Consider the following 24,701-nt stretch of genomic DNA (forward strand, 5'->3'; position numbering starts at 1 on the left):
TTTTGCTGCATTTCTGCATCAGACCGCAGGTCTCTGACCGCAGACCCGTGCAGGAAAGGGCATTGTAACAGTGAGGTGACGCGGGCTCCCGGCCAGAGCCCGTTCAGTCCCGACGACGAGCCCAGTCTGTCCCCTGTGTGAGCATGTTCACATGGCCCGGACGTTTATGGAAATTGCCCAACAGTTTGCGTCAGAGGGAGGTTCAGAGTAAGCCATAATGTGACGTCACTGCACAACTCCCAGCATGGCGAAAATTAAACTCAGACAAAATCAGCTCTTGGTAAGAATTGGGACTAATTCTATCTCTCGTTATTACTGGTGCAAGAGTCAGTTGATTCAAATACTTGGAAATGTGAAACACTTCACTTCCTCACACAACCAAAAGAAGAATAACAACCAATCTGAAAACAATAAACAACAAGAAGTGCCAGAAAATAAAACTGCATGGAACTCCGACAACCAAGGAGTTAAAGAAACATTCACCGAGACTGGTAGGTGGGGCGGAGATGGGCAGCCTAGCAGAGAGGATGCGAGACAATGCGGCGGACCGGGCAGGTAAGGCAGGGCTGGCTGAGTGGAAAACTAAAGACTCAAATTAGCTGTAAAATACTGTGAGGGCTGCCATGCCGGAGAAACACCCAGTCTCACATGACAGAGTTCATAGGAAAGTGGGGATAAAAGGCAGCAAGCAAGCCACATTGTTCCCTCTCTGACCCCTCCCCTAAACAGCGCCACAAGACAGCAAAGAGGGTTGCCTTGCCTGGGTGAATACCTAAGGCTCCACCCCTTACAACATAACAGGTGCACCGAGACAAAGAAATATGGTTCAAATGAAAGAACAGATCAAAACTCCAGAAAAAGAGCTAAGCAACAAGGAGATAGCCAATCTATCCAATGCAGAGTTCAAAACGCTGGTAATCAGGATGCTCACAGAAATGGTTGAATTTGGTCACAAAATGAAGGAATAAATGAAGGCTACCCAAAATGAAATAAAGCAAAATATGCAGGGAACCAACAGTGAAGGGAAGGAAACTGAGACTTAAATCAATGATTTGGAATGAAAGGAAGAAATAAACATCCAACCAAAACAGAATGGAGAAACAAGAATTCAAAAAAATGAGGAGAGGTTTAGGAGCCTCTGGGACAACTTTAAACGCTCTAACATCAGAATCATAGGGGTGCCAGAAGGAGAACAAGAGCAAGAAGTTGAAAACTTATTTGAACAAATAATGAAGAAAACTTTCCAATCTGGTGAAGGAAATAGACTTCCAGGAAGGTCAGGAAGCCCAGAAAGTCCCAAAGAAATTAGACCCAAGGAGGAACACACCAAGGCACATCATAATTACATTACCCAAGATTAAAGATAGAGAATCCTAAAAGCAGCAAAAGAAAAGGGGACTGCTGCCTAAAAAGGAATTCCCATAAGGCTATCAGCTGATTTCTCAAAAGAAACTTCGCAGGCAAGAAGGGGCTGGAAAGAAATATTTGAAGTCATGAAAGGCAAGGACCTACATCCAAGATTACTCTATCCAGCAAAGCTATCATTTAGAATGGGAGGGTAAATAAAGTGCTTTCCAGATAAGGTCAAGTTAAAGAAGTTCATCATCACCAAGCCTTTATTATATGAAATGTTAAAGGGACTTATCTAAGAAAAAGAAGATCAAAACTATGAACAATAACATGGCAACAAATTCACAACTATGAACAACTGAATCTAAAAACAAACTACGCAAACAAGCAAAACAGGAACAGAATCATAGATATGGAGATCATTTGAAGGGTTATCAGAGGAAGGGAAAAGGGGGAGAGAGGGCAAAAAGGTGCAAAGATAGAGAAGTACAAATTGGTAGGTAAAAAATAGACAAGGGGAGGTTAAGAGGAATATAGGAAATGGAGTAATTGAAGAACATACAAGCATGACCCATGGACATGAAGTAAGGGAGGGATTGCTGGAGGGAGGGGGGGTACCAAGCAGAGGGCACAAAGGGGGAGAAGTTGGAACACCTATAATAGCATAATCAATTAAATATATTCTAGAAAACTTCCAACCAAGAATAGTGTACCTAGAAAAGTTATTCAGAACTGAGAAAGAGATAGTGTTCTAGACAAGCAAATGCTACAGGAGTTTATACCACTAAACTGACCTTACAAAAAACATTAAAGGGACTTCATTCATGTGAAAAGTAAGGGCACTAAACAGTAATAAGAAAACATACAAAAGTATAAATCTCACTGGTAAAGGTAAATATATAGTAAGGACAGTGGATCGATCACTTATAAAGTCAGTATAAAGGTTAAAAGACAAAACTAGTAAAAATAACTATAACAACAATCATTAGTTAAGTGACACCCAAGAAAAAAAGGTGTAAAATGTTACATCAAAAACACGAAACATGGGGAAGGGACAGGAAGATGTGGAGTTTTAGAATGCATTCGAAGTTAAGTTGTTATCAACTTAAAGTAGACTATTATAAACATAATTTGTTACATGTAAGCACTATTATAACCACAAAGCAAACACCTGTTGTAGAGACACAGGAGATAAAGAGGCAGGAATCTAAGCGTACCACTAAGGAAAGTCATCAAAGCACAAAGGAAGAAACCGTGAGGAATTACAAATAAGCCAGAAAACAATGAACAAAGTAGCAGTAAGTACACCTCTATCAATAATCAACTTAAATGTAGAGGGACTACATTCTCCAGTCTGAAGAGCATTCTGACAGAGTGGCCGAATGGATAAAAAAGACCACTGACATGCTGCCTGCAAGAGACTCACGTCAGATGTAACGACACACAGATTGAAAAGGAGCAGAAGGAAAGATGTCCACACAAATGAAAACCAGAAGAAATTGAAGTGGCTACACTTACAGCATACAAAACAGACTTTAAAACAAAGGTTGTGTTAAGAGACAAAAAGGGCATTCCATAATGATCAAGCCAACCAGAGGACACAACGTTTGTAGACATTTTTGTACCCAGCATAGGAGCACCTACATATATAAAGCAAACATCACACAGACCTAATGGGAGAAATAGGCAGCGGGGAAATAATAGTGGAGAACTTTAATGCCCCGCTTTCACCAGTGGGTAGATCATGCAGACAGAAATCAATAAGAAAACTGGCTTTAAACAACACATTAGATCACATAGACTTACAGGTACATGCAGAGCATTCCAACCAAAAGCAACAGAATACACATGTTTCTCAAGTGTACATGGAACATTCTCCAGGAAAATCACAAATCAGGCCAAAGCACAGATCTTAATAAATTTAAGATTGAAATTATATCAAGCACTTTTTCATTAATGGTACCAAACTAGAAATCAATTATAAGAAGAAAACTGAAAAATTTACAAATATGTGATTAAAAAGCATGCTACTGAAGAGTCAATGGATAAAAAAATATCAAAAAAGAAATTTAAAAATATCTTGAGACAAATGAAAATGGAAATACAACATACCAAAACTTATGAGACACAGCAACAGCAGTTCTAAGAGGAAGTGAGTGGCAATAAATGTCTGCATCAAGAAACAATAAATCTAAAAATAAAACCTCACTTTACACTTCAAGTAACTACAGAAAAGGCCCACAGTTGGTGGAGAAAAGGAAATAACAAGGATCAGAGCAAAAATAAATGGAGTAGAGACTAAAAAGACAGTAGAAAAGGTCAGCGAAATGAAAAGCTGTTCTTTTACAAGATAAACAAAATAAATAAACCTTTACCTAGACTCATCAAGAACAAAAAGAGAGAGGACTCAAACATATAAAATCAGAAATGAAATTGAATACATTACAACTGATACTACAGAAATACAAAGTGTAAGAGAACTACTATGAACAACAATATGCCCACAGATTGGTGAACTAGAAAGAATGTATCAGTTTCTAAAAACATAAAACCTACCCAGGCTGAATCAGGAAGAAACAGAAAACTTGAACAGACCAATTACTGGTAAGGACACTGAGTCAGTAATCAAAAACCTCCCAACAAACAAAAGTCCAGGACCAGGATTAACTGGTGAATTCTACCAAACATTCAAAGAAGAATTAATACCAATCCTGCTCAGACTACACCAAAAAATAAAGAGGAGGGAACACTCCCAAACTCATGTTAGGAGGCCAGCATCACTCTGACATCAAAACCAGACGAGGATGCCACAAGAAAACAAAACTGCAGGCCAACTACCCTGAGGAACAGAGACACAAAAATCGTCCACACAACACTAGCAAACCGAGTCCAAGCACACGCTCCAATCACCACACTCCGTGGTGAAGGGGGACACGAGGGGTGGTTCAGACCCACAGTTCAGTCAGTGGGTACATCCCCTAAACAAAATGAGGGATAACCATCACACAATCTTCTCAGTAGATGCAGGAAAACCACATGACAAAATTCACCATCATGGATGACAAAAACTCTCAAACAGGTGTGCACAGAGGGAACATACCTCAACATATTAAGGCCACATGTGAGAATCCCACAGCTAAAATCACACTCAATGATAAAAAGCAGAAGATATTCCTCTAAATTCTGGAACAAGACAAGGATGTCCACTCTTGCCACTTTTATTCAAAATAATTTTGGAAGTCCTAGACAGAACAACTAGTCAAGAAAATAAAAGGTATCAAAATTCGAAAGGAAAAAGTAAAATGTCACATTTTCACTTAACATGAGCTTATTATATGTAGAAAAAAACCCTATAAGCTCCATTTAAAAAGAACCTGTTGGAACTAATGAACACTTTCAGTAAAACTGCAGGATACTAAATCAAATTACATTTTTTTGTGTTTTTATAAACTAATAACAAACTGCCAAAAGAGAAATTATTTTAAAAATTCTGTTTATAACTATATCAAAAAGAATAAACTACCAAGGAACAAACTTAACCAAAAAGGTTAAATTCTAGTACACTGAAAACTATAAGATAGTGATGAACAAAATAAATAAAAAGATATTCTATGCTCATAGAATGGAAGAATTAATATTGTTAAAGTGTCTATACCACCCAAAGCAATGTGCAGATTAAATGCAATCCCTATTAAAATCCATTGGTGTCACCCTGGCTGGTGTAGCTCAGTGGATTGAGCATGGGCTGCGAACCAAAGTGTCACTGGTTCAATTCCCAGTCAGGGCACATGCCTAGGTTGTGGGCCAGGTCCCCAGTAGGGGGTGCACAAGAGGCAACCACACACTGATGTTTCTCTCCTTCTCTTTGCACTTCCCTTCCTCTCTCTAAATATTAAATAAATAATTTTTTACAAAAAAAAGAGGCAAGAGATAAAAAGCATTAGTGAGGAGGTGGAGAAAGGAATACTTGTGCACTATTTGTGGGAATGTAAATTTGTGCAGGCACTATGAAAACTAGTATAGTGGTTCCCAAAACCATAAAAATAGAACTGCCCTGTGATCCAGCAATTCCACTGTTGGGTACTCACCCAGTGGAGATGAAATCATCCATCTCAGAAAGACACCTGCACCCCATGTCCACGGCAGTGTTACAGCGAAGCTGTGTGTTCTGTGGTTTCACCTACCTAGTTAACCGTGGTCCAAAAACATCAAATGTGCGATTCTAGAAATAAGCAATTCATAGTTTTGAACTGCACAACATTGAATGAAGAATGAAGAAAATTGATGCAGAAAAAGAATTGGACAAATTCAATACCCTTTCATGATAAGAATGCTCAATAGAATAGGAACAGAAACAAACTACTCAACATAATAAAAGCCATGTGTGAAAATCACAGCAATCATCATACTCTCAATAAAGAAAGACTGAAAGATTTTCCTCTAAGCTCAGGAGCAAGATGAGGATGCCCCTTTCACCCCATTCAACATAGTACTGGAGGTTTGCTCTGGCTGTGCAGCTCAGTTGGTTAGAGCATCATCCCAATATACCAACGTTGTGGGTTCAGTCCCTGGTCAGGGCACATACAAGTTTCAACCAATGAATGTATAAGTGGAACAACAAATTGATATTTCTCTCTTTCTCCCTTCCTCTCAAAAATCAATACTTTAAAAAATATAAAAAGACAATTTCTAACATAGTACTGGAAGTTCTAGCCAGAACAATTAGGCAAGAAAAAGAAATAAAAGGCATCAAAATTTGGAAAGAAGAAATAAAATCATCTCTGTTTGCAGATGATATGATCTTGTATATAGAAAACTCTAAAGACTCAAAAAAAGAAAGCTGTTGGAATAAATTAATTCAGCAAAGTAGCAGGGTGCAATGTCATCACCAGAAAATCATTTGCATTTCTATAGACAATGAACTATTTGAAAGGAAATTGCACAAACAATTCCATTGATAAGAGCATCAAAAAGAATAAAGTTCTTAGTAATTAAATATCCAAGGAGGTAAAAGATTTGTACAATGAAAACTATTTACGTTGCTAAAAGAAATTAAAGAAGAAATAAATAAATGGAAATACGTGCCATGTTTATGGATTCAATACAATCCCTACAAAATCCTAATGACTTTTTGCAGAAATAGAAAAACCCATCATAAAATTCACATAGAATCTCAAGGTACCCCAAATAGCCAATACAATCTTGACAGAGAACTATACAATTCACACTTCCCAATTTCAAAAATTACGACAAAATTAGTGAAATTAAAAAATGTTATGAAATAAAAACAAAAAAGTGTGGTATTGGCATAAAGGCAGACATATAAAACAGTGAAATAGAACAGAGAGCCCAGAAGTAAACCCCTGCATGTATGGTCACGTGGTTTTTGACAAAGCGTGCCTGGACCACTCAGAGGGGAAGGACTAGTCTTTGAAACCAATGATGCTGGGGAAACTGGGTTTTCCACACACAAAAGATTAAAGCTGGACACTTACCTAACTCTGTATGCAAAAATTAACTCAAAATGGATCCAGAACTTAAATGTAAAGCCTAAAACAATAAAACTCTTAGAAGAAAACACAGGACATATCAACATAAGCAACATTCAAGCCTGTAAAGAATTTTTGTGAGTTTATTTGAGCCAAACTGAGGACAGTGGCTGGGAGGAAAAGTCTCAATGGAGAGAGGAAAAGCTCCAGAGAATGGCAGTTGTGCACCCTGCTTTCCACAGTACAGTTAAGAGAGGAGGTGAGAGTGGGTTACATGAAATCTGTTGGTGATAGATTTGGGAGGTGGAAGAAAGCAAAGCAGGGAAATTTCTGGGATTAGATAAAAACAGATAAACGGATTAACAGATTAACAGTTAGATAAACTGTTAAACACGTACTCCTTTTTTAAAAAGATTTTATTTATTTATTTTTAGAGAGAGGGGAAGGGAGGGAGAAAGAGAGGGAGAGAAACAGCAGTGTGTGGCTGCCTCTCCCATGCTCCATACTGGGGACCTGGCCCAAAAACCAGGCACGTGCCCTGATTGGGAATCGAACCAGCAACGCTTTGGTTCTCAGGCTGGTGCTCAATCCACTGAGCCACAGCAGCTAGGGAAACACATGCTTAGTTTACATAGGTGGATATAGGATAGTTAGTAGTCAAAAGTTAACACTATTATAAAAACAGTGAGGGAATTTATGGTCTCTGCTTTGGTGCTCTGGTGCACTATCTGAGGTACCATTGCTTCGAGGGGTCTGGAAAGGAGAAATTACTGAGACATTCCAAAGGTATGTTATTGTAGATGCAAAAAGATGATAGGCAGGCTTAATTAAGGTAAAGGTTGACCTTTGTCAGGGAAGATGCTAGCCTAGGACATGACTACCTGCCATAAACTGCTTTTAGTTAATAAATTTTAATTTCACACCATCATTTGTGGTTACTTCAGTCTCTGAGTTTGTGAGGCTGGCACACAGGCCTCCCCTGAGCCTGTCAGGTTAGTATGTAGCCCCTTTTATCATCCACAAACAAGTCTTCACGGCATTGGATTTGGCAGTGATTTCTTGGGTATGACAACTGAGGCACAGATAACAAAGGAAAAACAAACAAATTAGACTTCCTGAAAATTTACATTTTTGTGCATCAAAATACACTATTCACACAGTAAAAAGACAATCCACTGAACAGGAGAAAATATTTGCAAATCACATACCTGGTCATTTAACCAAGCAAACAGGAGCTCAGCCACGTGGCACCTTGACACATAACCCAACAATCAGTGTTGAAGGAAACAGGTTTTTATTAACAGAGTTCCAGCCTCAGGGGGGCTGAGAACACTCCAGCTCAGAACCTTCTTCTCCCATGACCCAGCATTTTCCTGCTCTCCAAAAGCCTACAAGCTAAAACATGCCAGGAAGTTCTCCGTGCCCTTATCTGTCCTTAAGCTGGTCTTACAGACAGATCCCCATCCCCTCTGGAAGGTGTGCTTGTGGGTTTCAGAGTCAACATCCTCTCGCAGCAGCTCTCTCCTTCAGGGTCTGGGGTACGTTGGTCTCAGCCTCCACGCAGTGGTTCAGGAAAACATGCCATGTCACACTGGGTCACCATGGGGTCCAGGGAGGCACAGTCCCAAGAGAGTGAGTTATCTGTACGTCCTTCAGAGAAGCAGGAGTCTGCAACTCAGCATTCCCAGTCACAGTTCAGCTCCAAGCATCTCCCACGAATCCATGCTTGTTAGGCAGGTCCCCACACAGCTCCATCAGCTCTGCTGCGGTCTTCTCCAGGCAGGCTTCCCAGCACGCCTCCTCTTCCTTACTCCAGACCTCGTGGCATGCTCATACTCAGGTGTCTCTCCCTCCAGACCTCTTCTCCTCATGATGGACTCTCACCTACACACACAAACCTCATGGTGGACACCCCTTCTCTTTTAGCCCTCCCTCTTTTAGAAGCCTGGCACAGAACTTCCTATGTGACCTCATATCCGACCCCTCCTATGGTGTGTTAGTGTCTGCCATTTTTGCCAGTTCCCCCTTATCTTTTCCTTCTTTTGCTGCCATCTTTAGTCAGGGCAAGAGTTCCCAGTGACACAGGGGCATCTGAGGCTGGCATCTGCCTCCCCTGGCTAGAAGCTCAAGTCACTATATGCTCTAAAAGTCATGCACACCTTAGGGAGGCAGTCCTCTTCCCTTCAGGAAAGGCATGGCTCTTAACTTGCCATTGTTGTGCAGGGTGTCTTAAATGCTGTATCAACCACTTCCCCCTTCCCCCAATCAAGGGTTGTGGGGACACCGCTGCTATTTGCAGGGACCCCTACTCTGTGCCCCATTACAATTAGGGCTTAATATCCAAAAATATAGAGAGAACTTCTAAAATTCAACAACAGCCCTGGCTGGTGTGGCTCAGTAGATTGAGTGCCGGCCTAAGAACTGAAGGGTTGCCAGTTCAATTCCCAGTCAGAGTATATGCCTGGGTTGCGGGCCAGGTCCCCAGTAGGAAGCAAGTGAGAGGCACCACACATTGATGTTTCTCTCTCTCTCTCTCTCTCTCTCTCTCTCTCTGTCTTCCTCCCTTCCCCTTTCTCTAAAAATAAATAAATAAATCAAACATTTTTAAAAAATAAAATAAAATTCAACAACAACACAAAAACAGATTCAAAAATGGGCAAAGGACTTGAATAGATATTTCCCCAAAGAAGGTATACAAATCACTAGTAAGCACATAAAAACATGCTCAACATCACTAATCATTAGAAAAATGCAATTCAAAACCACAGTGAGATAGCACAGTCAGGGCACATACAAGAATCATTCAATGAGCCCTGGCTGGTGTAGCTCAATGGATTGAGTGCCGGCCTTAGAACCAAAGAGTTACCAGCTTGATTTCCCAGTCAGGACACATCCCTGGGTCTTGGGCCAGGTCCCCAGTAGAGGGTGCATGAGAGGCAACCACACATTTATGTTTCTCTCTTTCTCCCTCCCTTCCCCTTTATTTATTTAAAGATAAATAAAAATTTTTTAAATCATTCAATTAATGCAAAAATAAGTGGAACAACAAATCAATGTTTCTTTCTCTCTGTCCCCCCATCTCCTTCTCCCTCTGTCTCTCAAATGAATAAAAGAAAAAAAATTTAAAAGAAAATATATCAAGTTACCAAAAAATTTCTGCAGAATTTTTTTTAAATAACAAGATAAATTAATTAAAGGTGTCCATGTATGAACAGAAGAGCAAAGCAGCTATGATATATTTTGAAGAAACCAATGAACAAAATGGAAAACAAAGCCTAGTAGAACTACTTACTAGTTTTATTAGTAGAATAAACAAGTTCAGCAAAGTTGGGAGTATAAGATCAATATACAGAAATCAGTTGTTCAGTTGTATTTCTCTACACTTAGCAATGAACAATCCAAAAGTGAAAATAAAATTAAGAAAATAATTCCATTCACACAAGTATCAAAGAAGGATAAAATACTTAGGAGTAAATTTAACCAAAAAAAAAGTACAAGACTTACACACTGAAAACTACAAAACATAATTTAATCTTTTTAGGTTGTTATAGAAGTTCCATTACATAGTCATGATTGATTAAATCATTGGTCATTGGTGATTAAACTCAATCTCCAGGCTCTCTCCCCTCTCAGAAGGACAGAAGAGGCTGCAGTTTCAACCCTCCAGTCAAGGTGGTTCCCCCAGCAACCAGCTCCCCACCCTTAGAGTCTTCCCAAAAGTCACCTCATTAACACAGTCTGGAGTGATTGAAATGGATTTGTTATGAATAACAAGACACTCCTTTTTAAAATCTGGGGGGACTTCCAGTCAAGATGGCAGCACAGGCAGACATGGCTCACCTCTTCGCACAACCACATCAAAATTACAATGAAAATATAGAACAACCATCACTCAGAACTGACAGAAATGGAGTTGAATGGAAGTCTGACAACTACGGAATTAAAGAAACCACATCCATGCAGACTGGTAGGAGGGGTGCAGACACACAACAGGCTGATCCCTCACCCACATGTGGTGGATAAAAATTTGGGAGGGAGATCTTGGGAGTGAGGGGTCCCAGTCCCAGCCCCACACCAGATCCCCCAGCCCAGGGTTCCCGAGCCAGAAAGATAAGTCCCCAACTTCTAGCTGCAAAAACCACCAGGGTCAGTGGAGGACACTTCTGGAGCCCAAAGCAGTTCCTCTTAAAAAACCCACACACAGACTCACCTACTCAGACTCACTCCCTCTGAGCTCCAGCACCAGGTTAGCAGCTTGAAAGGCACCAGTGGTATACAGGGAGAAATTGAAGTATCTGGCATCAAGGGGAGCAGAGGCCATTATGCCTTTGCTAACCCTTCCCCCGACCAGAGCTGGCAACTGGTGCAATATCTGAGACTCCATCAACCTGCCTAACACTGTTTGACCACCTTGGAGATTCCCAGAGACTCCATCCATTCCAGCTTACAGGCCCACCCAGGCTGCTTTTCCATATAAATGACTGGTCTTGGCTCATGCTTCACAACTTCCTAAATCCTATCAAACAAGCAATGGCTGGCCTCAGTGAGTCTGGCACTAGCAGCAGCTGGCCTTGTTGCACAGCGTGGCTTTGCCTGGGAATCTCCAAGCCCAGCACGAGTAGCAGCCATCTCAGACTGCTGTACAGCTCAGGAATGGCAGCCCAGGCAAAACAAGGTGGGGGCTGACCTTGGCCTGCACCATCCAGGAAACCCCAGGTCTACTGCACTCGGTAGACACTTACAGATCATGTCAGAGCACCACCACCCTGCTCCTGCACAGCTGATCCTCCACAGAGGGCAGATGTTGGTGGTCAGTGGTCACAGCCAGTCCTTGCAACTGACTGGCCTGGAAAAATCCTTCCCATTGACCTGCCAACAGCAGTCAAGGCTCAACTACAAGAGGAGGGTGTACTCAGCCCACAGGAAGGGCTCATCTCAAGTACCCAGCTTGGGCAATAGGGCAGGCTGTGCCAATGGACCCTACAGGACACCTACTACATTAGGCCACTCTACCAAGACACAGAGTCATAGCAGCTCTATCTAATACATGAAAACAAACACAGGGAAGCTTCCAAAATGAGGAGACGAAGAAACATGGCCCAAATCAAAGAGCAGATCAAAACTCCAGAAAAAGAGTTAAATGAAATGATGATAAGCAATCTATCAGATACAGAGTTCCAAACACTGGTTATAAGGATGTTCAAGAAATTTAGTGAAGACTTCAGCAGCATAAAAAAGACCCAGTCAGAAATGAAGGATACACTAATTGAAATAAACAACAATTTACAAAGAAACAACAATAGAATGGATAAAGCCAAGAATCAAATCAATGATTTGGAATATCAGGTAGCAAAAAACAACCAATCAGAAAAAGAAGAAGAAGGAGGGAGGTGGTTTTGGCTGGGGTGGCATGGGAGTGGTGGGGAGAAAATGCAGACAACTGTAATTGAACAACAATAAAGTAATTAAACACACACACACACACACACACACACACACACACACACCTCAAGGTGCCACAGGGCCATGCGCTCTCAGAGGGTGTAGGCGAGAACCCATCCCCTGACCCTCTCCTGGCTTCTGGTGCTCCCGGCAATCCTTGTCTTGTAGACACATCGCTCTGATCTCTGGCTCTGCCAGAGCACAGGCTCTCCCTGTGCGACTGTCTTCACATGACAGCTCCCTCTTCTCACAAGAACACCAGTCACATTGCAACACAGGAATAGACCCACCCCAACAACCTCATTGTAACTTGACTGCATCTGCAAAACCCTCTCTCTAACTGAGCTCACATTCTGAGGTACTGGGGGCTAGGACATCAACATATCTTTGGGGGAAACACAATCCAAACCATACCACCCCCAAATCCAAAAAGACCTACAAAGCATCAGGCCTCATATTTAGTCATAGGTAGTACAAGGTATAACATCCACCTTTAAAGAAATTACTAATTTGCTCAAATCACTGGACCCCCAGAAATTTTATTGAGATGGCAAGTGCCTACATTTATGGGCTGTTCCCACCCAATGGATTGCTTGCCTTACTAAGGAATTTAAAGTGCTTACTACGACCTGCTCCTTAGATCCAATCAGAGTAACATCATCAGCAAAGTACATGTTCTGTGAGACAGTAGAACGACCGAAACCTCCGCAGACCAGATCACGAGAGAGTCCGAGGATGGGCAGAGCCTGCAGTCAGGGCTGTGCAGAGGTACCGCGCACGGTGAAAGCACACGCATACTGGCGACACCGAACTTGCAAGTCATTACGGAGAGGAAAATCGTTTGCCAGACCGATGTAGCAGCGGGACCAAGGGCTATGCTAATTTGCTCCAATAAAGAGATCTCATCTGGAACAGATTATGTTTACAATGAATTACAGAAATTCCCTAAAAGCCATTGCCTTCTGCAGAAGCCAACAGGTGAGATAAATGGGGGTGTCACAGGTATCCTGAGTACAGCATCCCTTTGAGTTCCTATCCAGATGGGAGGGGAAGTTCTGGGCTCCTTCCTGTGGTCCCTCACACCGTAATAGCCTTATTTGGTGTTCCCCTGAGCCAATGCGAGGATTCAGCCACCGGCCAAGCATTCATTGAGGGACTCGGGAAGTAACCACAGGATGGGTCTGTGATCCCACTGGCTAAACTTTAGCTAAAATTCCATTTATCATCTGACCAGCATCAGCCCCTACTGGCTTTTTTGATTACCAGGAATTAATGACAAATCAAGATAGTATCTAGTAATCTCCAAAAGTTTGAGAATGTCCTTTTCCTCGGGACACAGTTACCCGAGTAAATGGTGCAGGGTCCTTTGAGGGAAGCTTTGGGGAAGATTTATACTGCGTGCTTATGAGATGTTGCAATGTGCTGTTCAAGGGGATCCTGGCCTCAGTTCAGGCCGCCTACCTATTTTATTCCTAGGGACACCCCAGTCCATTAGCCACCCTCAAAACCTGTGCATCAAACATTCCGATCACCATCCTCTGATGCCCATTGAAACTCTGGGCACTAAATGCTGCCACTTGGCCTCTCCTGTCCCAGGACTCCAGCGAGCATCCCAGGGGTGGGTCTCCCCGGCTGCTCCTGAGCTGTGGGAAAGGCCAGCATGAGCTCATCAGGGGCACTGGTCCCCCCTGGATGTCATATTTCTAATGCCCCGTGTTGGCTGCATCCTCTGGGGATGCAATAAGGAAGGGATGTGCAGGTCACACGCGACAAATCCACTTCACATTTCTCCCTTCGTGTGCTTTTGGATTCCTTCTACGTAATTCTGGGGATCCCTAGCACCTCGGCTTCACCCAATGGAGCTCATCACTGAGTCCAAGTTACAGTCAATCAGCAAAGCGAACTGCTGCCTCCTCTCCCAGCAGCACACGCCAACGGGCAGAGCTGGACTGCAGGATGAATAGCCGGAAGGCCCTCCCATCCCCCTTCTGCAGTGCGACTGCACTGCCACTCCCTCTGAGAGGTGGGGTCTGTTTCTCCCTCCCTTGTGTCCAGGTTGGCCTGTGATGTGCTGTGACCAACAGATCATGGCAGACATGATTTTGTGGGTGTCCTGAGCCTGGGGCCCCAAAGGCCTTACAGCTTCCCCTCTCCCTCTCGTGCTGCCCCCAGACTGTCAGGGGAAGGAGCCGGGGCGGACCTCCTGGAGGACGAGAGGCCGAGTGCAGACAGTCCCAACTGGTGGCCAGCACCGACAGGCCCGCTATCTTGGGTCATCCATCCAGCCCAGACAAGCCACCAGACGACTGCCACCACACGGATGATCCCAGGTGAGACCAGCAGAAGAATCGCTGAATTGAGCTGAGCCAAATCCCTAACCCACAGAACCATGAAAAAATAAAACGGTTGTTGTTTCATGCCACTGAGCTATGGCAGCAGCAGAACACTGGGGCGCACTGGGGGTTCAATCCCCATTTGGAGCACATAGAGGAGGCAACCATTCGATGTTTATCACATCTCTCTCTCTCTCTCTCTGAGCCCTCCTTCGCTCCCTCCCTCCTTTCCTCTCTCTCTTAAAGCAATGAAAAACTGTCCTCAAGTGAGGATTAAAAAAAAGATTTATGGCTGGAGTGGTGTTAGAGAGAAGGGTAGTGAGTCAGGTGCTAAACTCTTCAAAGAATGAGGAGGGCCCAGTGCCCAGACGTCTGCAACAAAAGTATTGTTAAATAGCATGAGATTTAACCCTGACTGGTGTGGCTCAGTGGGTTGAGTGCCGACCTGTGAACCAAAGGGTCGCTGGTTCTATTCCCAGTCAGGGCACATGCCTGGGTTGAGGGCCAGGTCCCCTGTAGGGGGCACATGAGAAACAGCCACACATTGATGTTTCTCTCCCTCTCTTTCTCCTTCCCTTACCCTCTCTCTAAAAATAAATTAAAATATTTTTAAATAGCATAATATTTAAAGCTGGGAGTGAATTTGGGGAGAAGAGTGAAAGGTCATGTACTGGAAGTGGAGGAAAAACATCACCAACCCCACCTTTGGCCCAGGGGCAGGAGGCGTGAGGGGGAGAACTCATCTACCATTGGAGCTTGTAGTGGAGGGAGCAGGGTCCTCAGGGAGAGGCAGTTTCCAGAAGAGCTGAGGCTGAAGGACTCTTCATAGAAGACAGATCCTAGGGCCCCTCCCAGGCCTGAGTCAAGGGGGATCCATGGAGAGTTTCAGGAGTTAGGGGGTGGGAGATGGCATGAGCACAGGGGGAGGGGGCAGATGGGGATCAGATGCAGGGAGAAGGCTGCCCAGAGGTAAGCAGGGACAGAGGGTGTAATGAGATTAGTCCTGGTATCTGCGGCAGAGCTGTGGTGAGGCTGCATGCTGGCGAGGCCGGCAGGGGGAAAAGCGGGTGCAGAGAAGTGCATGCAGACACACAATGCAGAAACAGCCCTGTGTGTGCGGGGTGGGGGTGTCTTGTCAGAGCAGTAAGCCGGGTGGCCCACTCTTCAAGTCTGGCCAAGGACATGGGGACAATAGGCGTGTCCAGAACTCTGACTCCTGACAACACCTTTCCAAGAATTACTTTTTCTTTAAAGTCAGTGACTCAATACCAGAAGAACCAATAGGCTTAAACAGTGGGCAGATCCCTGGCCGTGTGGCTCAGTTGGAGCATCATCCCAGACACCAAAAGGTTGACTGCAGGTTTGATCCCGGGTCAGGATGCACACCCAGGTTGTGGGTTCAATCCTCATTTGGGGCGTGTATGGGAGGCAACCAACCAATGCTTCTCTCTTATATTGCTGTTTCTCCCTCTCCCCCCATCTTCTCTCTCTAAACTCAATAAATATATTATTGGGTGAGAATTAAAATATAATAATAATAAAATAAAAAGTGGGCAGAGGACCTGATAGACACTACTCCAAAGAGGACATACAGATGGCCTACAGACATATGAAAAAAATGCTCAACATTACTAACCATCAGGGAAATTAAAATTAAAACCACAGTGAGCACCTGTCAGAATGGCTATTTTCTTTTTTATTCAAGGTTTTATTTCTTTATTTTTAGAGAGAGGGGACAGGAGGGAGAAAGAGGGGAAGAGAAACTCCCTCACATGCAGAGCAAGGGATACATTAACTGTTTGTATTCTCTCACACACCCACAACTGGGTGCCTGGCTCACAACCCAAACATGTGCCCTGACTGGGGATCAAACCAGGGACCTTTTGGTTGGCAGGCCAGCACTCTATCCACTGAGCCACACCAGCCAGGGCAGAATGGCTATTTTCAATAAACCAACAAACAACAAGTGTTGGTGAGGATGTGGAGAAAAGGGAACCCTCATGCACCATTGGTGGGAATGAAGACTTGTGTAAACACTGTGGGAAACAGTATAGAGGTTTTTCAAAAAATTAAAAATGGATCTTTACACACGTTAGTCAAGCTGGTGGCTCTGGGGAGGCCAGTCGCTGCAGTCACTGTTAGTGATTTTGGAGTCTGCTGGACCAGGACCTGAAAGACAGCCACAAAGGCCGAAAATCGTGATGAAAAAATGGCTGCTCTGGAGGCTAAAATCTGTCATCAAATTGAGTATTATTTTGGTGACTTAAATTTGCCACGGGACAAATTTTTAAAGGAACAGATCAAACTGGATGAAGGCTGGGTACCTTTGGAGATAATGATAAAATTCAATAGGTTAAACTGTCTAACAACAGACTTTAATGTAATAGTAGAAGCATTGAGCAAATCAAAGGCAGAACTCATGGAGATAAGTGAAGATAAAACCAAAATCAGAACATCTCCAAACAAACCCCTCCCTGAAGTGACTGATGAGTATAAAAATGATGTAAGAAAACAGATCTGTTTATATTAAAGGCTTCCCTACTGATGCAACCCTTGATGACATTAAAGAATGGTTAGAAGATAAAGGTCAAGTACTAAATATTCAGATGAGAAGAACATTGTACAAAGCATTTAAGGGATCAATATTTGCTGTGTTCGATAGCATTGAGTCTGCTAAAAAGTTTGTGGAGACCCCTGGACAAAAGTACAAAGACACAGATCTACTTATACTTTTCAAGGAAGATTACTTTGCAAAAAAAAAAAAAATGAAGAAAGAAAGCAAAATAAAGTGGAAGCTAAATTATGAGCTAAACAAGAGCAAGAAGAAAAACAAAAGTTAGCAGAGAATGCCGAAATTAAATATCTGGAAGAAAAAATTGGCTGCTTGCTGAAATTCTTGGGGGACCTAGATGATCAGACCTGTAGAGAAGATTTGTACATCCTTTTCTCAAATCATGGTGAAATAAAATGGATAGACTTTGTCAGAGGATCAAAAGAGGGAATAATTCTATTTAAAGAAAAAGCTAAGGAAGCACTGGATAAAGCCAAAGATGCAAATAATGGTAACCTATAACTAAGGAACAAAGAAGTGACATGGGAAGTACTAGATGGAGATGTGGAAAAAGAAGCATTGTAGAAAATCATAGATGATCAGCAAGAATCCCTAAACAAATGGAAGTCAAAAGGTTGCAGATTTAAAGGAAAAGGAAAGGGAAATAAAGCTGCCCAGACTGGGCCTGCTAAAGGAAAAGAACAGTTTCAGGGCAAGAAGACTAAATTTGATAGTGATGAGGAACGTGATGAAAATGGTGCATCTGGACCAGGAAAAAGAGCAAGAGAAGAAACAGACAAAGAAGAACCTGTATCAAAACAGCAGAAAACAAAATGGTGCTGGAGACCAGTAGTTTAGTAAAAAACTTTTTATTCATTTTAATTAGGTTTTCAGCTGCTTTTGTCTTTGGAAGCTTTTAAAAAAGAAAACCATATTAGGTCCACTTCAATGTCCACCTGTAAAAAAGGAAAATTTTTTGTTGTTTAGCTTGTCTCTTTTTTTTTGTTATCCAAATGAGGATATTTTTTATGTACAGTTCTATGTTATTTCAAATAACTCAAATATCAGAAGAAAGATTCTTGTACTAAACTGCCTTTTTAATATGAGAATGTATTAGTACAAACTAATAAAATATACTATATAAAAAGAAAAAAAATTTAAAATGGAACTGCCTCACGACCCAGAGATTCCACTCCTGGGAATATATCCAAAGAAACGCAAACTACTAATTAGAAAGACTATATATTGCCTCTATGTTTATTGCAGCGTTATTTACAATAGTCAAGCTATGGAAGCAGCCCAAGTGCCCATCCACTGACGAGTGGAAAAAGGATAAAGAAGAAGTGGTACGTATATATGATGGAATATTGCTTGGCCACAACAAAGAATGAAATGTTACCATTTGCAAAAAAAGGGTGGACCTAGAGAACAGTATGCTAAGTAAAATAAGTCAGACAGAGAAAGACAAATACCATATGGTATCACACTTATATGTGGAATCTAAAAAGCAAGATAAATGAACAAGGAAAATAGAAACAGACTCATAGATACAGAGAACAGACTGATGGTTGCCAGAGGGAACAGGACTTGGGGGGCTGGGTGAAAAATGTGAAGGGATTAAGAAGCACAGACAGGGAGTTACAGAACAGTCACAGGGACGTGAAGTAGAGCATAGGATATACAGTCACTAATACTGTGATAACTCTGTGCGGTGCAGGTGGGCACTTGGTAAAGTACACGATTGTCTGACCACTATGCCACACACCTGAAACTAATGCAAAATAATACTGAATGTAAACTGTAAGTGAAAAGTAAAATTTTAAAAAACCTCAGTGAAAGAGAAGAAAGCACAAGAACAGATCCCCATACAGATTTGATTTGATACACAGGGTCCGGCAGAAGGAAGGCCTGCTTGAGCTGGTGGGTAGGGTGATACTATGGGTGTAATAATTTATAGTTCTCATTTGAACATTTCACCTAGAATGTCATATGGTGTGCTTGACTGTGATACTGTTATGTTACAGAATGACATGCTTAGGATTTTGTAATAAAAAGGGGTACTATTTGTGCCATACCCTGTGTCATCATGGCAGAATTTCTATTTGATCAGGAAAAAAAAGTGGTATCACACTTAATAAGTGATGCCCACTCAGCTGGAAAGAAAACGAGGTGGAGCCCTACCTGGCACCTCAGCCAAATAAAAAGTCAATGTCAGATGGTTTAAACACACAAATGTAAACAATACTCAGAATATATAAAATGTATCTTCTGAAAGACCTTTTAACCCAGACCAGAAACCTAGAAGCTCTAAGAGAAAAGCTAGCACATTTAATTACATAAAAATTATAAATTGTTTATGACAAAAGATAACTTACCAAAGTCAAAAGGGAATTAATAGAATAAGAAACCATTTTAAATCAATGTGAGAGCCAACTTAATATCTACATGGAACAGAGAGCTCCCACAAACTGATAAGAAAGAGAAATAATCCACTGCAAAAAGGGAAAGGACAGGAAGAGTTTGAGGAAGAGTAAATCCAGGGGTCCGACGAGCGCATGAAAAGGTGCTCAGTCCCACGAGTTGCCGGGGAAAGTAAATTACAGTGGTCGTGCGCTATCACAGCACCACAGACCAGCCAACAACAGACACCGATGATCTCTACTGGCCGCAGAGATATGGGGAAAATGACTCTATTCTCGTTCATTGCTGGTGAAAACATGTTTCCTTAAAGCCTTTTTGGGAAACAATCTGGAAATATCTATTAAAATTGAAATACACACACTTTAAAAAAAGATTTTACTTATTTACTTTCAGAGAGAGGGGAAGGAGGGAGAAAAAGAGAGAGAGAAACATCCGTGTGTGAGAGATTGCTTGCTCCCAACTGGGACCTGGCCCACAGACCAGGCACATACCCTGACTGGGAATCCAACTGGTGACCTTTTCGTTCACAGGCCGGCCCTCAATCCACTGAGCCACACCAGCCAGGGTGAAATACCCATGCTCTTTAACCTAGCAATCCATGCCTGGGAATCACCTCCTTTTGTACCAGAACATTTATTGTACCATTAGTCACAGTGATGAAAACAAAACAAGACAAAACTGAAAAACAAGGCACGCTTAATGGGCAACGAGTGAATAAACGGTGGCTCATCCCCGTCGTGGAATATTATACAGCCACTGAAAAGGGTGGCTCAGAGCTATGCTAATTGATACAAATGGTTAAATTAAAGAAGCAAAAGGAATAGATGTACACATAACATGGTCACTTTTTACATAAAAACGGTAGCAAGAATAAATTCAGGGTTTTGTGTGTGAGTCTATCAATAAGTAGGAAGCCTGGAAAGCCACACACCGGAGTGTTAACGTTTGTTTTCTGAGGAAGAAAAGTCAAAATGCATAAATAAGTAAAATTTTTGAAAGGAAAAACAGGCATCTAAGGAACTAGCCATTTGTACCCACTTGTAAGCCAGCACGCGCGGGCGCGGACAGTGCGCAGAGGGGCCACGCACAGGAGACAGGCGCCGACGCTGAGCGGGGGTTTTCCCAGGGCAGGGGGTTTCAGGCGATTTTAATTTCTTTTTCTTTTCAGTGTGCTTAAATTTCTGCAATGGTCAATATTATCTTTTTTCATCTTGGGAAAATGTTGTGAGGCGGGTAGGGTCAGCCCGTCTGAAAGAGGAAGAGGGCGGGGCCAGGAAACACTGAGGCCCCCCCACCCCGGGCTCCCCCCACCCCGGGCTCCCTCCAGCTTCTCTCCTGCTCCTTTCAACCGCTCAGCGCAGTTACTGAGCAGCTGGTTAGAGGCGTCGGCAGCCAGAAAAGAGGAAGGAATGTCAAGAGCCTCAAATCTGCAGAGAAGGCAGGTAGGACAAAGACTGGAATCATCCTCACAATTTAGGGACAGCAAAGTCTAAAGACCTGAGTGGAGCAGCCGTAGTGGTGTTGGGGCGTCTGAAGTCGTCCTGCAGATAGTGGGGGAGCTGTGTGTTTGTGTGTTTGTGGGGGTTGTGGGGGGGCGGGGACTTGGAAAGCAGAGCCTGACTGGTAGAGCGGGAAGAGTGCAGGGGAGGGGAAAGATGTATTGAATTAGATATCAATTTAAAACTGTGTGAGGGGCTACATGATGATGTTTCAGATTTATTTAAAGGCGTATACAAGCATAAAATGGTGGAATCACAGGCGTAGACAACACCTTCTGAAAGCGTGGCTGTGAATGGGAGAAGTTGATGCCAGGACCTTGAGGGAATTAGGAGGTTCCCTCCAAGACAGAGACTTGAGCATGTTCTTTGCCTGATGGGACGGGCCAGTGGGAGGGGAGGGAGCTGGAGGGGACTGAACAGAGGTCAGAGCGGGGCCCCAGGGAGGCCCACGTTCCGGAGCCTGGCTGCGTGTCAGAACCACCTGGGCAGCTTTCCCCACATTCACACTGGACCCGACCCCAGGACTGCTCACTCAGACTTTCCAAAGGCTGAGCCAAAGAATCTGGACTTCAAATAATCCCTCTGAATAGCATTAAAATATACAGCAATCATCTAGGGTCAAATCTAATAAGGGATATGCAAAAAGCATAGAAAAAATTTTAATCAACTGAGTCAGTGTACGTGTGTGAGTATACACATGAGCACACACACCCATACGCCGTGTCCAGGACTGGGAGATAAACCTCCTGGGTACGAGCTCCCAGTCACAAGAGAACAAGTGCTGGAGATCTGACGAACAGCGTGGTGATTACAGCTAACAGTCCTGAGTTACACACTTGGAATTTGCCAGGAGAGTAGATCTTAAATGCTCTCCCCACATGAAAGAACCGGTGATCCTGTGACAGAGGGTGGTGTTAGCTAATGTTATGATGGCAATGAGTTTGCAACATATAAATGTGTCAAATCAATGCATTGTATACCTTCAAGTTATACAACACTGTGTCAATTATATGTCTGTAAAACTGGAAAAAAATAAATTACTTTAGGTCTCCCATCCTCTATGTTCTTCTCTTAATATATACATCTCTTCCAAAAAATAATAAAAAGATTAGAAGACTCAATGTTGAATGATTTATTGATTTATGAATTCAATGCAATCAAATAAAAAAACCTCTAGGTTTTTTTGTTTGTTTGTTTGTTGGAATGTGATAGGTTGATTCTAAAATACATCTGGAGCCTTGGCCAGTGTGACTCAGTTGGTTGAAGCATAGTCCTGCAGTTCAAAGGGTTTCAGGTTCAATTCCCGGACAGGACACACACCCAGGTTTCAGGTTCCATCTCTGGTTGGGGTGCTTATGAGAAGGCAACCAATCGATGTCTCTCATCTCTTATGTCCGTGTAAAGTACATGGAAGTGAAAGGGCCAAGAACAGCATCCTAAGAAAAGAACATGGGAATATTGCTTTCCTGGATATCAAGACTTGTTGTAAAAGTCCAGTGATGCGGAGAGGGAGGTGCTGTGCAGGGAGAGACACACTTGGGTGGTGACCCAGGTGGCACCGAAGACACAGGGAACATGAACCTTTTTAGGAAACAGATCAAGTGTTCACGAGGAGAAAAAATGAAGCTTGCCCCTCACCTCACACCCAAAACAAAGAAATCCCAGGTGGGCTGTCAACCTGGGCGGGGCAGGAGGTGGGGAGGGAAGAACAATAAAGATTCTGAAAGATGATAGAAAGTGAAAGAGAAGATTCAGGATGAAAACCTCAGGGTGGTAATAGATTTCTTTTCATGACACAAAAGCACCAACCTTAAATGAAAAGTCTGACAGACTTGGTTTCATTAAGATTAATAAATAATTCCATTTCTACAGCATTCTAAAATGGCAAAGGTACGCCTTAGTGTTCAGGGACCCATACTCAGGCTGAAAATGACGGAGGGAAGCAAGGACCAGATTGCCCCCGGACAGGGAGGCGGGGCTGACGATGTCCTAGTTCTTGACCTTGCTGAGGTCCCATGGGAGGTGGCTCTATAATAATGCATTGACTTGTACATTTATACTGGGTGCATTTTTCTGTACCTATATTATCCTTCACATAAAGGTTTTAAGAAGAAAATCTTCCCACGTGATCAGGGGCCCCACATGGAGGGACCCCTGAGCCTGGCTGGAGTGACGCTGTAATGTCAGGTCTGTTTCAGGTGGTAGACTCCAGCCCCGACTCACGGATCCCAGACAGCGACTCACATGCGAAGAACCCAGGCCAGCTTCAGAAAAGGCCATCAGGAACCTCCTGCCTTTGCACAGCTCCTCGAACTACCCTGGAGGCTCTCCTGCCCAGGATGGCCCCCCGCAGGTCCAGGCTGTGATGTCCTGCCAGCTGAACCACCTGAGCAGCAAGGGACTGTCCCTTCCTCTGGAGTCTCAGCAACAGTCTCAGCTTCGCTGTCCCTGGGCTGACCATCCCTGACCACTGACCAGCTGTGGCTAGGGGTCTGAGATACGCTTGCCCAGATAGATGTGCCTGTCCTGGGTGGGGGAGGGGAGAGTCAGCCTCAGCTGAACCACATTATCCATATGGAAGAAAAAGTGAATTTTCCTTCGAGGAAAAAGTGGGCACCATTGCCAAGAGAAAAGGGAAAGGGTGATTGGGCATAAGAATTGGCATCTATGGGCTGAAGCCCCCCAGTGGGGGTCAAAGGAGAGGCGGGGTGGAGGGAAAGTGGGGGAAGGGGGAGGGGGCAGGAGACTGTCCTCACAGAGTGGGACGTCTGAAATGTGATTTCAGGGCTGGAGCGGTTTTGGATGATGACAGGTCCAGGGTGTGGCGGTGGGTGGCAACACCAGGGTGCTGGACACTGGAGAGCTGGTGCCCAAGTTCATTAATAAGGGCGGAACCCTGAGAAAGTACAGTCACAGGTGATTGGTCTCTGAATGGTATCTAACACAAGAAATACACCCCAGTAGCCTGAAAGTAATTAACAAGCAATTTCATTCTTTTGTCACACTCTCAAAGGACTTGAAAGGGACTCATACACACAGTTCAGTTCAAAGCCACAGCCATGAAAATCCCCCCTCTCCCCTCTCCTCTGCCCCTGAAGCCGCTCTGTGCTGCTCCTGTCAGCCTCCACCTCCCGCCCGAACAAAATCAAACAGAAAACGAAAAATCTCCTCCTCTGCATCCAGCTCAGTTTAGCTGCTTTTCCACCATGCAAGCATCAGTCTTTTTAGGAAGGAAAGAGATAGAGAGGGAAAAATGGACTAGCAATTACAGGGCTCTTTTCAGTGAAACAAGGAGCTGGGAATTGTGCCCAGCCTGTCACTGATCATTTTGTCCTACCAGGGGAGAGTGACCTGGGAGTTCCATACGGGTAATAGCCGCCGGGAGGACCAGCAGGGGGCGCAGTGAGGTGGAGCAGAGTTGCACATTGGAGGTCCCCAACCCCATGCCCTGCCTTGACAGCCTCTGTCTGAGAACCCAGAATTCATGCTGAATAAGCAGGCAGCAATCAAGGCAGAAACTCAAGCAGGAATTTCTTTCTCCTCTCAATAACAGAGCTAGTAGTTTTGTTGATTTACCTTAACAATAAATATGGATTTGTTTTATTTAGTGTAGTAA

The 24,701-nt window shown here is 43.3% G+C and overlaps 1 pseudogene; it reads left to right on the forward strand.

The window, feature by feature from the left end:
* The first annotated feature begins 506 nt into the window (after nucleotides 1-506).
* Nucleotides 507-18,270, forward strand: LOC123815193 (annotated as a pseudogene).
* Nucleotides 18,271-24,701: the final 6,431 nt, after the last annotated feature.

This window comes from Phyllostomus hastatus, unplaced genomic scaffold (assembly GCF_019186645.2).
Source record: "Phyllostomus hastatus isolate PE091 unplaced genomic scaffold, TTU_PhHast_1.1 phas_contig_102, whole genome shotgun sequence".
Lineage (NCBI taxonomy): Eukaryota > Metazoa > Chordata > Mammalia > Chiroptera > Phyllostomidae > Phyllostomus > Phyllostomus hastatus.